The sequence below is a fragment of the Phyllostomus discolor genome, chromosome 5 (genome assembly GCF_004126475.2).
Source record: "Phyllostomus discolor isolate MPI-MPIP mPhyDis1 chromosome 5, mPhyDis1.pri.v3, whole genome shotgun sequence".
In the NCBI taxonomy this organism is placed as follows: Eukaryota; Metazoa; Chordata; class Mammalia; order Chiroptera; family Phyllostomidae; genus Phyllostomus; species Phyllostomus discolor.
The window spans coordinates 171,278,097-171,290,719 of NC_040907.2; positions in this window are offsets into that span (position 1 = coordinate 171,278,097).

Below are 12,623 nucleotides of genomic sequence, written 5' to 3' on the forward strand. Positions count from 1 at the left end.
CATCCTTTTTCAAATTAGAAAAATATCAAATGCTCCTTTTAGAATGTTTAGAGGATAAAGAAAGCAACCGGGAAATCGATTGTAATCACTGATTACATTTTCATGTAAGATGTTTTCTCTCCGTGGTTAATGGTTTTATTTAACAAAACCAATCTTACTGTAGGCCCAAACTTTATGCATCTATTGTTGCAAAAATATCTTGAAGTTCATTAAATATTGTTCTAAATTATGATTTTAGTAGCTACAGAATCCTTCATCTTCTCCCTAACTATTGTTCCTTAGCTTGAGTCTTCGAGCTATTATAAAGAACTCTGCAATAACCACCTTTGCCTAAACATCTCATTGATTCCTTAGGATATGGTCTTAGATGGGAGATTATTGGGGCAAAAGACACAAATTTTTTCCAGGGCTGTCCGTGTGTGCTCCTCCATTTCCCTACAGAAAGGTACCAATTCTTTCTGAAGTTATCCATCTCGGCAATTCCTTGCCAGCATTAGGTATTTAAATTCTAATAATAAAAATCTTTGCTCATTTCATCGTGAGAAATGGAAACTCATTGCTTCTTTAATGGGCTTTTCTGTGGTTACTAGTGAAGCTGAACATTTTCTCATTTGGTTACTGTCCATGTGTAATTTATCTTTTGTGAATTTTCTAGTCATTCCCCCTCCCTCCCTCCCCTCCCCCCGCTCTCTCCCCCTCAGGCACCCAGGGAAACCGTGCAGGGCCTCTCGAGTGGGAGCCTGTCCCGGAACCTCGGGGGACACGGGTCAGAGAGACACAGTCCGGGACTGGGCGCTGGGGTGACAGGCCCTTCCCAGGACACAGCTGGACGGCAGTGACGGTTGCTGTGGGGAGGCGCCGATGCTCATTTTTTAAGACTGTCGTAAAAGACACGTAACACAAAATGTACCGTCTTCACCATCTTTAAGTGTGTAGTTGGGTGTTGAGTACATCACATTGTCAAGAACTTTACATCTTGCAAAACTGAAACTCTGTAGCCATTAAAAAACAAAAACAAAAACTCTGCACAGCCTTCTGCCTTAGCCCCCAGCAACCCGCACTCTGTGCTCCGTCTCCACGGTTCTGGCTTCTCCGGGGACCTCGAGGACCTGCAATCACAGAGAGCTGGTCCTTCTCGTTTCACTCCGCGTGGTGCCCTCGGGCCTCATCCCCGGCGTGGCGTGGGACAGGCGCGCCCCCTTTTCAAGGCTGCATAGTATTCCGTTGTGCGGAGACACTGCGTCCTGTGGATCCCCTCGTCCGCCGTCGGGCGCTGGGGTGGCCGCCGCCCCCGGGATAACGCTGCTGTGCACGCAAGTGCACGAGCACCTCCTCGAGACTCTGGTGTCAGCTCTGTGGGACACACGCTCAGAAGTGGGGCGACTGGATCCTAAGGTAGTTCTATTTTTAACTTTTCTGAGTAACTGCGAGGCTGTCTGCCGCAGCAGCTGCCCCGTCTCACATTCCCATCAACGGTGCATGGGGTGGGGGTGGGGCGGGGCTCCGGTGTCCCCGCCCCCTCGCCAGCACCTGTCGTCTCCCGTTTTCTTCCGAGTCTTCGGCCCAATGGGCGTGGGGGGCGGGGTCTCACTGTGGTTCGGATGAGCGTTTCCCTGACGATCAGTGAGGCCCAGCGTCTTCTCCTGTGCTTCTCGGCCATCCGCGAGCCCCCCAGCGGCCCTCTTTGCCCCCGTTGCGTGCGGCATGGGTAGCGGTGCTGGGAGGGACTCGACCTTCTGCATTAGCTCATTCCTTCTTCGTAGTGTCTTTCCTGCGAGGCGGACGGGAAAGCGTCCCTGCGCGTGGCCGAGTTCACGATGAGAGAGGGACCTCCTGCCCATACGTGCCCGATCAGCCGGGCCCTCCCCGGCCCCCGGCCCGTCCAGGCGCGCGGCTCCGTGGGCAGCCGAGAGGTAGGTCTGAAGCCACTATGGAGCAAAGCATTTCAACTGCGTCCCAGCTCTTTGCAGCCCTGCCGTGAATGTTATATCAGCAAATATGTACCCAGGGATTTAATAACACATTAAAGGATAGATTGGAGGGCAATTATTTAGTCTAGGCCGTTTGAATTCCCAAAGAATCAGCCGCGTGGCCTCTTTGCTCTGGTTCTGGAGACAGGGCGTGGGGGGGAGGGGTGTTCACGGAGCTCAACTTACCCCCCCACCCCGGAGTGGACACGCCTATGCGAGCCAGCTGGATGCACACGCGTGTGCACAGGCTGGGAGGTTTCCTGAGGCCCTACCTCTCACCCCCTCGGGCCCATCAATTCTGAAGTCACAGCTTGCAGAACCACCCGCAGGAAATGTTTTATTCTCAGCCGGAAAAGCTTTGCAGCGCTGGGTCCCTTCTCCCAGCTGTGAGTCGTTGCAGACTCAGGAAAGGCAAACGGGTCTAGGGTTTCCTGAAGCAAAACACATTCTGCCTGTTGCATCCCTCCCCCACCTCCCTCCCTGCCGGCGAGGACCGCCCTCGGAGCCCTCGGAGCTCCCCACAACAGGGCAGGGAAAGGACACGGGGGTTGGGGAGGGAGGTGCAGGGGGGAGGCCGGGTGCTCATGTGGACACTGGCAGGGCCGTCCTCACCCTGGAGCTGGGGGAAGTGCTGGGTGAGTGTTGGCATCGGGCAGTGGCCAGACAGCTGAGCGAGCGAAAACGCTGAAAGCAGCAGGTGACCTCGGGGCCCGAGGCCGCCTGAGGCCTGAACCAAACCCGAGGACCGGGGTTTGCCCGCCGCGCCTCGGAAAGGGCCCACCGTGAGGCAGAAGGAAGACACGGGCGGGTCGTTACTGGTGCTCGTCGGTTCGTAGCCAGTCCGAGGGTGCCATTCGGGCCCTGCGGTCCCCCGGGCTCCCCACCCACCTTGCTATGGTGAGCTCACCTTCGATGGAAGTTGAAGAGGAGTGAGGTGGGGAGTGAGCATCCTGCAAGATGACCAAATACACAGGAGACGTACCACGCAGTTAAACAGGGGGACCGGCCCTGGCTGGTGTGGCTCAGTGGATCGAGTGCCCGCCTGCAAACCAAAGGGTCGCCGGTTCAATTCCCAGGCTGGTCTAATGCCTGGGTTGCAGGCCAGGTCCCCACTAGAGGGCTCATGAGAGGCAACCACATACTGATGTTTCTCTCCCTGTCTTTTTCCCCTTCCCCTCTCTAAAAAAATAAAATAAATAAAATCTTTTTTTTTAAGGAGAGAGGCCAGAAAGCAGTAGCTGACACTATCTGAGCTGAACAGAGCAGTCCCTGGGGACCCGGGGGGCGGCCGCACTGAGGGTGCTTTGAGAGGAGGCTCCGGCACAGAGGATCCCAGGATAACCCCTGTCCCTCCGACAAGCAGGCGTGGGGACCCGTGAGCAAGCCAGCGGCCTCTGTGCACAGGGAGCTAAGGAAGGGAGGACAAAGCCAGGGGGGGAGGGCAGAGGCACGGAGTCAGGAGGGCAAACCCGAGAGCCAGAGCGGCAGGGAGGCCGGGTGGACCTTGGCGTCGGGAGGAGAGCAAACACAAGCAAAACGAAGTTTCCAGGAGGCGCGCCAGACCATGTAGGTGGCGATCTCTCGAATCTGGCACGGGCGCCCCGCTTCCAGAAAGTCCTCGCTGACCCCCGGGATCGGCCGCTGCTTTGGCTCGTCGTGTGCGCCAGGACTCCGCCCTGAGGCCACGCGTCCCTGGGGGGGGGGGGGGGGCAAAGCCGGAGGCAGTAGTGCCTGGAGCACCGCAGAGACTCAGCCTTGATGAGAAGAACAGAAAATAGTTTAGATCCCCTCCCCACGCCCCCAAAAGGGTTAACTTGTGTTTGGAGAGAGAGGGGAGGGCCAGTGCTGGGTTGGAGCAGAGAGCGGAGAGGTGTCCAACTTAAAGCAGAACTCAAGTTGGAGCCAAAGATGATTGTGGCTCTCCAGTTCCGTTCCTAATTTCAGCGTTGAAACGTTTGTTTCGGGCGGGGGCGCAGCCTGTTGTTGCCTCGTGTGTTGCGAAACCGTAGCAAAACCCCTGCGACATTTTCTCTTTTAAAACTCGGGAGGCCCAGTAGAAGGTCGAACACAACACCTTTGCTACAAATGTTTCAATAATTTCAGCAGCATTACTGAGATATAATCTATATAGTGTACATACAGAGGAGTCCATCTAGCGTCAGGCTCCCCGCCCACAGCAAGAGATGGGATGTTGCCGGCACCCCGGAGGCCCGGCTGCGGACAGCGGAGGGTCCTGACCGCCGGCCAGGACCGAGCCTTTGCTTCCGCAGCTCTGAGCGCGCTCCCTCGGGTCATGGATTCCGTCGGAGATGGGGGTCGGGGGTGGACGCCGCTGCCACGCACCTGCAGGAGCTGCAGAGGGCTGCCTCACCCGGCGTCATGCCCTTCCTGGGGCGCCCCGCATCTGAGATCTGATCAGGGCAGAGAGCAAAAGCCAGACCGTCTGGGTCCAGGCCAGGATGACCCTGAAGGGCCGTCCTAGATCAGGGCTCCCTGTGGGGTCAGCCACCAGCACCACAATCCAACATCCCTCTCAGCCAGGCCCCGCTTCCTGCCCCTCCCTCCCGTGGGGGGTCTCATTCCCCAGGTGCTCTCTGGGGAACTCCCTGCACTTGGAACTCCACCCGAGTCTCTGCTTCCTGGGGGTGCAGGCAGCCTGCGACCACGGGCCCCCCTCCCATCCCAGCTGCCTCTGTCCCGGCAAGCCCCCGGCGCCGACAAACGCAGAAAGCACAGTCGTGGGCAACCCTGTGTTTCCCATGTGCTTTGTTGTGGACACAGTCCTTCCACACCCACGCTCTCGTCCGGTTTCTGATCGTTCACCCCTTCGCCCCTTCGCTCCTCAGCCAGCGAGTCAGGAAGGGCCTGCCCCACGCCAAGAGTGAAAATGCAACAGAGAGCACAACCTCTCCCTCCCCCCACGAGCCCCGAGTCCGGTGCAGACCTCTGACGCAAAAGCAGCACGTGGGCCTCAGGGTGCTGAGGGCCGCGACTGGACGAGCCCTGACGTGGGGAGGATGGCGGTGGGCGGGGAGGTGACATCGCCTAGAGGTGAGGCTGCCCGACGGGACAGGGACCCAGCAGCTGCCACGCAGGCTCAGCTGGGCGCACCGAGTCCAATGCGGAGAGTCCCCGCCAGGCTGCCGCCACCACGGAGCAGACACCTGCAGACGGACTGAGCTGCTCTGAGCTTGCCCGGGACCCAACCCAACAGGCTCTGGCTTCCCCGGTGCCACCTCCCGGGGTCTCCTTCTCGCACTGGGCGCTGCTGGGTGGGGCCCCAAGTGGGGCTGGGAAGAAAGAAGGGAAGGGACAGAAGGGGAAGAGGAGGGAGTGGCCGGGCGGTGGGCACGTAGGGTTCCAAACAAAAGAGCAACAGTTAACGTAAGCCCTTTGCCGCTTTCCAGAGTCAACAGTGTTTGCTGAACTTCCTGCCTCCAGCAGGGGAGGAACCTTGAGGGAACCAGATGAAAAAGAAACACCCAAGTGGGATGTTTTCGCTCATCTGAATCTGGGGCGTGTGGACACTGGAAAAAATGTGGAATGTTTCACCTTGCACGCAGACACGCCCCTTTAGACGGTCTCTGCCCGGAACCACGATGCCCACCACATCGTGCTTTCAGATGTCACCAAGATGGAAATATGTCTTTGCTATTTATCAAGTTAATCACCCTATAATCTAAAGACAAATGGGATTCCTAGGGCAGAATTCAGCCAGTAATTTAATACCTAAGTTCTTCTGATCGATAAACCATTGGCCTGTTAGAATATTTAAGTCGTGCTTAGAGTTATTCAGGAAAAAAAAATCTATTAACTTAAGTTCTTTGAAAGCATATCTTTAATTTAAAATGCCATTTTCCACTTAAGCATTGCATTGTCCATTACTATAACACAAAGCTGAACTTACTTTTAATAAAAAATACTTTGACTTTTTTAAAGCAGAGCTCCATCACAGTTTATCGTCTTTTCTTCACAAATGACTTGGGTGTGGGCACTACCTGCCGTCACCTTTGTACGACACCAGGGGGCGTCATTTGTGTGTCGACCCTAGGGAATGGTCTAGGCCTGTGGGAGGCTCCTGGGGTACCGTCATGGGCTACACATTCGTGTACCCCCAAATTCATACGTTGAAATCTTAACCCCTGCTGTTGTATTTGGAGGCGGGGCCTTTGGGAGGTCGTGGGGGTGGAGCCCCCATGATGGGGTCAGTGCCCTTAAGAGAAGAGTCGGAGGTCAGAGCTTCCTCTGACTCTGCCACGCCAGGGCACACGCAAACAGCCGTCTGCGAAGGAGGGAGGGAGCCCCCCGCAGCCCCCGACCCTGCTGGCACCCTGACCTTGGACTTCCAGCTTCCAGAACTGGGAGGAATACGTGTTTGCTGTTTAAGACGGGCCAGTCAAGGGCATTTTTGTTATAGCAGCCGGAACTGACCGAGACCGAGGGCACAATGATAAGGCACAGTCGTGTTCTCAAGAAACACACACACTCACACACACACACTCGAGTGTGAGACCACCCTGGGAGGAGAGCATCCGGTGGGGTTCAGAGGAGCCCAGCCCCACAGAAGTGGGCTCAGGGTGCCTTGGAGCCTAGGCAGAGTGGCCACGTCCCCCACCAGGGGGCTAGGCAGCGCCAGGGGGGGTCTCCTGGAACAGGAACGACCCTGACAAGTGTGCAGACCTGACCCGGCCAACCCACTAAGACCAGAGCCACAGTTTACGACTTGTCCAGATTCAGCATGTTTACATTCACGGGGTGAAAGTTAGGCGAGTTGTTGGTGCCCTTTAAGAAAAAAAAAACCCCTCGGATCATTAGATTGTCGGCCATGTAATGAAGGCTAAGAAACATCTGACAGGCTAAAGGGGTGGGGAGTTGCCGCGGGCCCCCTGTTGCAGGAGTCGCCCCTACGAAAACATCTCGGCCGGGAGGAAGCGCGGTCCCAGAGCTCCTCTCGGGAGTCTCCGCGTCGGCGTCACGCGGGCAGCGCCTGCTGCGCCGGGACGGCTTCCGCCCCGGTTCCTCCGACACAGGACCCCGGCTCGCGGCTGCCGTGGAGGCCCTGTGCTTGCGGCCTGCAGCGGGGCTCGCGGCGGCTGCGCAAACTCCTCCTGGGGGCGTAGGTAGCGCAGCAAACCCGCCGCGGGGGAGGCCAAGCCGAGCGGCCGCCTCTGGCAGAAGGTCAGCGCGTGGGGACCTTCTGCTCGCACGGACCGGGAAGACGGGAGGCAGACTTCATGCCTCAGGAATCGTTTTCCAGGGATCGGAGCAGTGTGGGAGCATGGAGAGGAACATCTGTGCCGGGGGAACCTTCTAGAAGACCAGAAGGTTTGTTCCGGAGGGACCTTGCAGAAAGGCCGTGCACTTGTCCAAAGCCAGTAAGGGCGATGAAACGCTTCCTGCCATCTTTGTCTTCAAAAGCATTTAAGAAGGTGCTTACAGAACTCGCGGCAGGGAGGGATAAGTAACAGCAGCCAGCTGTCTGCCGGCGTCGTAGCAGACTCAGCGCGGGAGGTGTGGGTCACTGGGTGGGCCGCAGCGGGGTGGGGAGTGTGGGGCAGTCTCCGAGTGCCCTCCGTGTGCCTGGATGCCAGGGGCTTTGGGTCTGTTCTGTCCTCCGGCCCTCCCGGCATCCTCCTGAGAGAGACAGCGGGCGGGGGATGGGGGGCTCCATGTCACAGACAGGAGAGTCAGGGAGGGTCCGAGAGGCCCCCTGGTCGCCAAGGGCACAGGGTGTATCCACCCAAACTGCCACCTCGCAGCCCTGCGGCTCCCAGTCCGTGGCCCTGGGTGGCCGCAGGGGAAGTCTCAGGGGAACAGCTGATTGGAGCTTCGAGGATCCTGCACCGTGGGGGGCAGGGGGGCACCCTGCCCACCAGTGAGCTGTCTGCAGCACCTGCCCCTAAGCAGCCTCGGGGGGGGGGGGCGCCCGCTGCGGGGTGTGCCCGAAGGACCCCGGGAGCTAGGCTCTCTGACGTTCCTGAGAACGTTTGGAGGAAACGATTCATCATCAGAAAAACCCCCAGGGTCTGAGAAGGCGGTTTGCTCATCTTTCTGGGAGACGTCGAAGCAACTTGAAATCACCCAACAAATGAGTTCATTTTGATGTCAGCCTGCGTGGTGGGGCGGGCGGGGGGGTTCCGAGGTGAGAGAAAAATAAGTATAACGGCCTCTTTTTTTCGAAGTCGCATATTACTTTGTTCATCATGAAATAATGAAGCATTATTTAATCCCATTAGGAAACAAATGAAGTCGAGTAAACAGCACAGCTGCCTCGCGCCGTGAGAGCGAGTCAGGAGGCGCACACCCCGCCGACGTTTAAAAATAGCAGCTCGATCTTTCTTGGTAATGACACTGGAGGTGTTTTTCATGACAAAAATGTCTTTGCCACCAAAAGAAAAGCGCAAATATGGCGTCGTGACATGAACCGCTGGGGAACGGGCTAGGGCAGGCTTTCCTCGATGGCTGGGTTCCGAGATGTGGATTCGGTTTTTCCCGACGGAAGCCTGTCCAGGAGCCGGGATCGATACCGACCGTCAATAGCAATCATCGGTGAAATGCAGGGAAAGGGGGCGCCGGGCGGGCCTGGGCTGGGCGGAAGGCAGGGCTGTTTCCATATGTGCACCCGCCCCCTGGTGGCGCTCGTCGGTACAGTCGCCTGCTGCGCATTTTTAAGGCTTAAGCGATGGGGCGTCCCGACCAGGGTGTCAGCGGCTGTCTTCCAGCAGCCTGACCGCAGAGCCTTGTCCCCGAACAGCGATGACTGTTTCCACGGGCGCTTCTGGTGGGAGCAGCGGTGCCGGTGCAGGGCCCAGTGCTGTTCTCGGGGTTCACTGCCTATCCCGGCCCCGCGACCAGGGCTGCAGAGCAAACGACCACACCACACGACGTGTGGGTGGACACGGCCGTTCTGGATTCAGTCGGCGTTGGGTGGTTTGTCCGGGGCTGTCATTGAGGACAGACGGGCTGGGGGCTGGGAGCTCCCGGAGGGGTGTCCACTCGGGTCTGGTGGTTGAGGCTGGCTGGAGGCTGGGGGCTTGGCTTCTCCTGCATGTCTGGGCTTCTTCGAAGCATGGTGAGGAGAGAGAGAGAGAGAGAGAGAGAGAGAGGGAGGGGGGAGAAGGAGAGAGAGAGCTAGAAAGACACTCCATCTGTTCTGACCCAGCCTCAGCAGTCAGATGTGGTCCCTCCAGCCGCATTCCGCTGGTCACAAGGACCAGCCCTGACTCGCCGTGGGAGGGGACTACACCAGGCCGTGAACACAGGGAGGCGTGGGTCGCTTCGGTGATGCACCGCCACAGAGTTTTATTTCTGGGCGGGGTGTCCCTGCCGCCCTCTTCCAGGCCGAGCCCTGAGGCTCGCTCCTCCACCTGTGGGCGGGCACTTAGCATCGAAGCCCCCGAAGCCTCCAGCTGGACAGACCCGAGGGAGCGGTCCCAGTGAGAGGAGCTCGCTCCAGGGCAGAGGAGACACCTTCCAGGATTTCGCTCCGGAAGGGGAACCGGAGGGCAGGGGGCAGACGGGAGCGGGGGCTGCGGGGACGGGGACAAGTCCCAGGAAGCGCAGGTACCAGGACTTGTCTCTGGGCTGTTCTTCCAAGGAGCCGCCCTCCCCGCCCCCCAGCTCCACCTGCACTTTAAGAGACTTCCATCAAGGGCTTCTGCAAGAAGTACAAATGACTAATAAACATTTTTTTAAAGAAAACTCCATTTCCCAAGTAACCCTGGAAACAGACATTGAAGCAACAGTCAGATCCCCCGAAGAGAACGTCTTAGGTGAGAATTTCTTACCCTTCTTAGACGGCATGCTTTCTCCGCCAGCGTGACCTCACTGGATTTAAAGTTTACTGTTGCTTATGATGGCCTGAGTGCATCTCAAGACTTAATTCAGATGTGTTACATGTTAAGAATATGAGTATTTTTGGTTGAGGCTATTTCTTTTTCTTTCTTCTTAAAAAATATTTTATTCATTTATTTATTTTAGAGAGGGAAGGGAGGGAGGAAGAGAGCGAGAGAGAAACATCCATGTGCAGTTGCTGGGGGTCATGGCCTGCAACATAGGCATGTGCCCTGACTGGGAATCGAACCTGCGATGCTTTGGTTCGCAGCCCGAGCTCAATCCACTGAGCTATGCCAGCCAGGGCTGAGGCTATTTCTTAAAAAATAGCCTAGAATTCAGGAATACCCACCCTTGTCGTGGTGATCACTCCCCACAAGCTATTTCGGGACCACCGCGGAACCAGAACCTCTGTGGTGTGGCCCCTGGCTGTGGGACGGGGGTCTCACTCCTGATAGGACATTCTGCATTGTCACCAGGAAGGAGCCAGCCTGGGGGCGGGGCTGCGGGGTCCGGGGCTCCTGAGGAGATGGCTGAGACCTGGGCCTTGGGCAGGAGGTGAGTGGGACTTTTTCCAGCTTCCGCCCTCCTGCTGGGGTGCTCAGGGGGAAAGCTAGGTAGGAAGGCCAGCGTGAGCCACGGCCCGGTGGTGTCCATGAGTCCATGTGCTCAGGTGACAGGCGCTCCATGCCCTAGGCGGTGACAAAGCAGTGGGCGCTTTGAGTCTGCACCTGAAGGTTGGCATCGTGTGGTCATGGGCCGTGGCCGGGAGGCTGAACTTGGTCCCCGTGGGGGTGGGGGAGGGGGAGGGGGGCCATCAATGGACTTGAAGCGAGGGCTCCATGCGGTTGGGGGCATGTGAGGAGCATCACTCTGAGCCTGGCGACGATGCAAGAGCAAGAGGATGTGACGAAGGATGACAACAGCAGGAAGCTGACAGTCGGGGGTGCCTGGGGCAGTGACCGCGGGGACGGAGGGAAGCAATCATCAGAGTTGTTTCTGGAGCAGCGGGATGCAGGGGCCGAGGGCGAGGGGGAGACACACAGGGGGCCCCCAGGCCTCGGGCTTGGGGGTGACTGGGCGGATGGCGGTGTCCGGAACCGACACGCGGACGTGGGGGAGAAAGAGCGGGACGTGAGCTCGTGTTTGGACTCGCCGAGTCTGCGTGCCCATGGGACGCCCAGGGAGCCAGTCCAACCCCAGCCCTGCCCCGGGCCGCGTGCCTCCCGGAATCACTCTGCTCCTGCAGGTCTCCCCGCCCCCTGGAATCCACGCTCCCAGAGAGAAGTGACTGTCCACTGTCTGGAAGCTCCTGGTATGGGGCCTGGCACCCTGGGAGGTGGCAGCAAGTTCTGCTGCATAAACGGTTGTCTCCGTGAGCCACTGGCCAACAACATGCATGCAAGAAAGAGGAGGGGAGGGGAAGGGAGAGGGGCCGCCATGTGAGAAGCGGTTAGAAAAACGGACACCAGCCAAGGGGATGGGATGGAACAGGGTGACAGAAGGGGGCCAGAGGACCAGCCCAGCTGACAAGCTCGTCCCCAGCTACGCCATGTCCCCAGACACCGCAGACCGGGTCCCGGATGTAAACCTCAGCTGCCATGGGTCAGGCCTGGCCCTGTCCACCCTGCAGACTCACCCCCGACCTCTGTCCCCGGGGACAGTCCTTGTGAGTCATCCCTTCCCAAGTCCCTGTCTACTGGTGATGCAGGACACCCTCCGCTGATGGCCGCCCCTTCCCACATCCTAGATTTTACTGGGAGAAAAGCTCCCCATTCGTTACGGGAAGGACGGAACCAGCGGAAGGACCCGATGAGGGGTTTCTTTCCAAGAATGGCGGTGGCTTCAGCCCCCCGAAAGCGTCCCCACCCCTCCAGGCGGAGGCTCAGAGACACTGGTCCGTGACCCTTCGCTGCATTGCAGCCCACGCGCTTCACATCGCTTGCAGCACGTGATGCTCTTTGTTCTGAGCAAAAGTATCTGTTCAACAATTAACTAATTGTTTTGCCGATTGCTGTTGGGTTTTCCTGTTGTTGTTGTTGTTGTAAAACCAACAGCAGCGGAAGGCTAGAAAACAAGGAAATGACCCCCAATTCCTATCCCCCCCACAAAGTGCTTGGACACGACTGCCAGTGCCCCAGGCCCTCCTCCCAGCAGACAGTGCTTTAGCTGTAAACACAGGGTGCTTTGTGTCTTGCCTTTTTTTTTTTTCACTTAACATTATCTGATTGTTTTTTACGAGCAATGAAATTCGATAGGAGGTGGCGCTCTCGGGAGTTTTTTGAAAGACCATTGTTGGGAGGATCGGCATTTTCTAAGCCCCATCGACTTCAGGGAGTCAGGAAATTAAACTTTTTATTTATTGGTCTTTGACTTCCCCATAAACGGACGGAGGGACGGACGCAGCTCTGGGCCCGCGGAAGCAGCCGGGCGAACAAAGGCCTGCCCTGGAGTCATTAGTTCTCCGGTGGGGGCAGGGCGGCCCTCCGTCCTCACCTGACACCATTAGTTTCTTTGGTTTAAAAAAAAATTACCCTGCGTGGGTTTTTTTTCTTTTTCCTGTCCAAATGTTTAAAACAACGAACTGGTCTTTGTAGCGTCATGTAAGGAATGGACAAAGAGTGCTGGTGACTTGTGTGACTGTTTAAATCCTTTTGGTGAATCTGAGGACCCTTGGCTGCAGCTGAGCGCGGGAACTTGACCGCAGGCGGCGCAGCCGGCCCTGCGGAGCCCCGGGAGGCCCGAGGTTGGGTGCTGGGTGCACCGGGTGGCCGGTGACACTCGCTGGGCCTCTCGTCACTGGAGAGGCCGCCCTGTGGG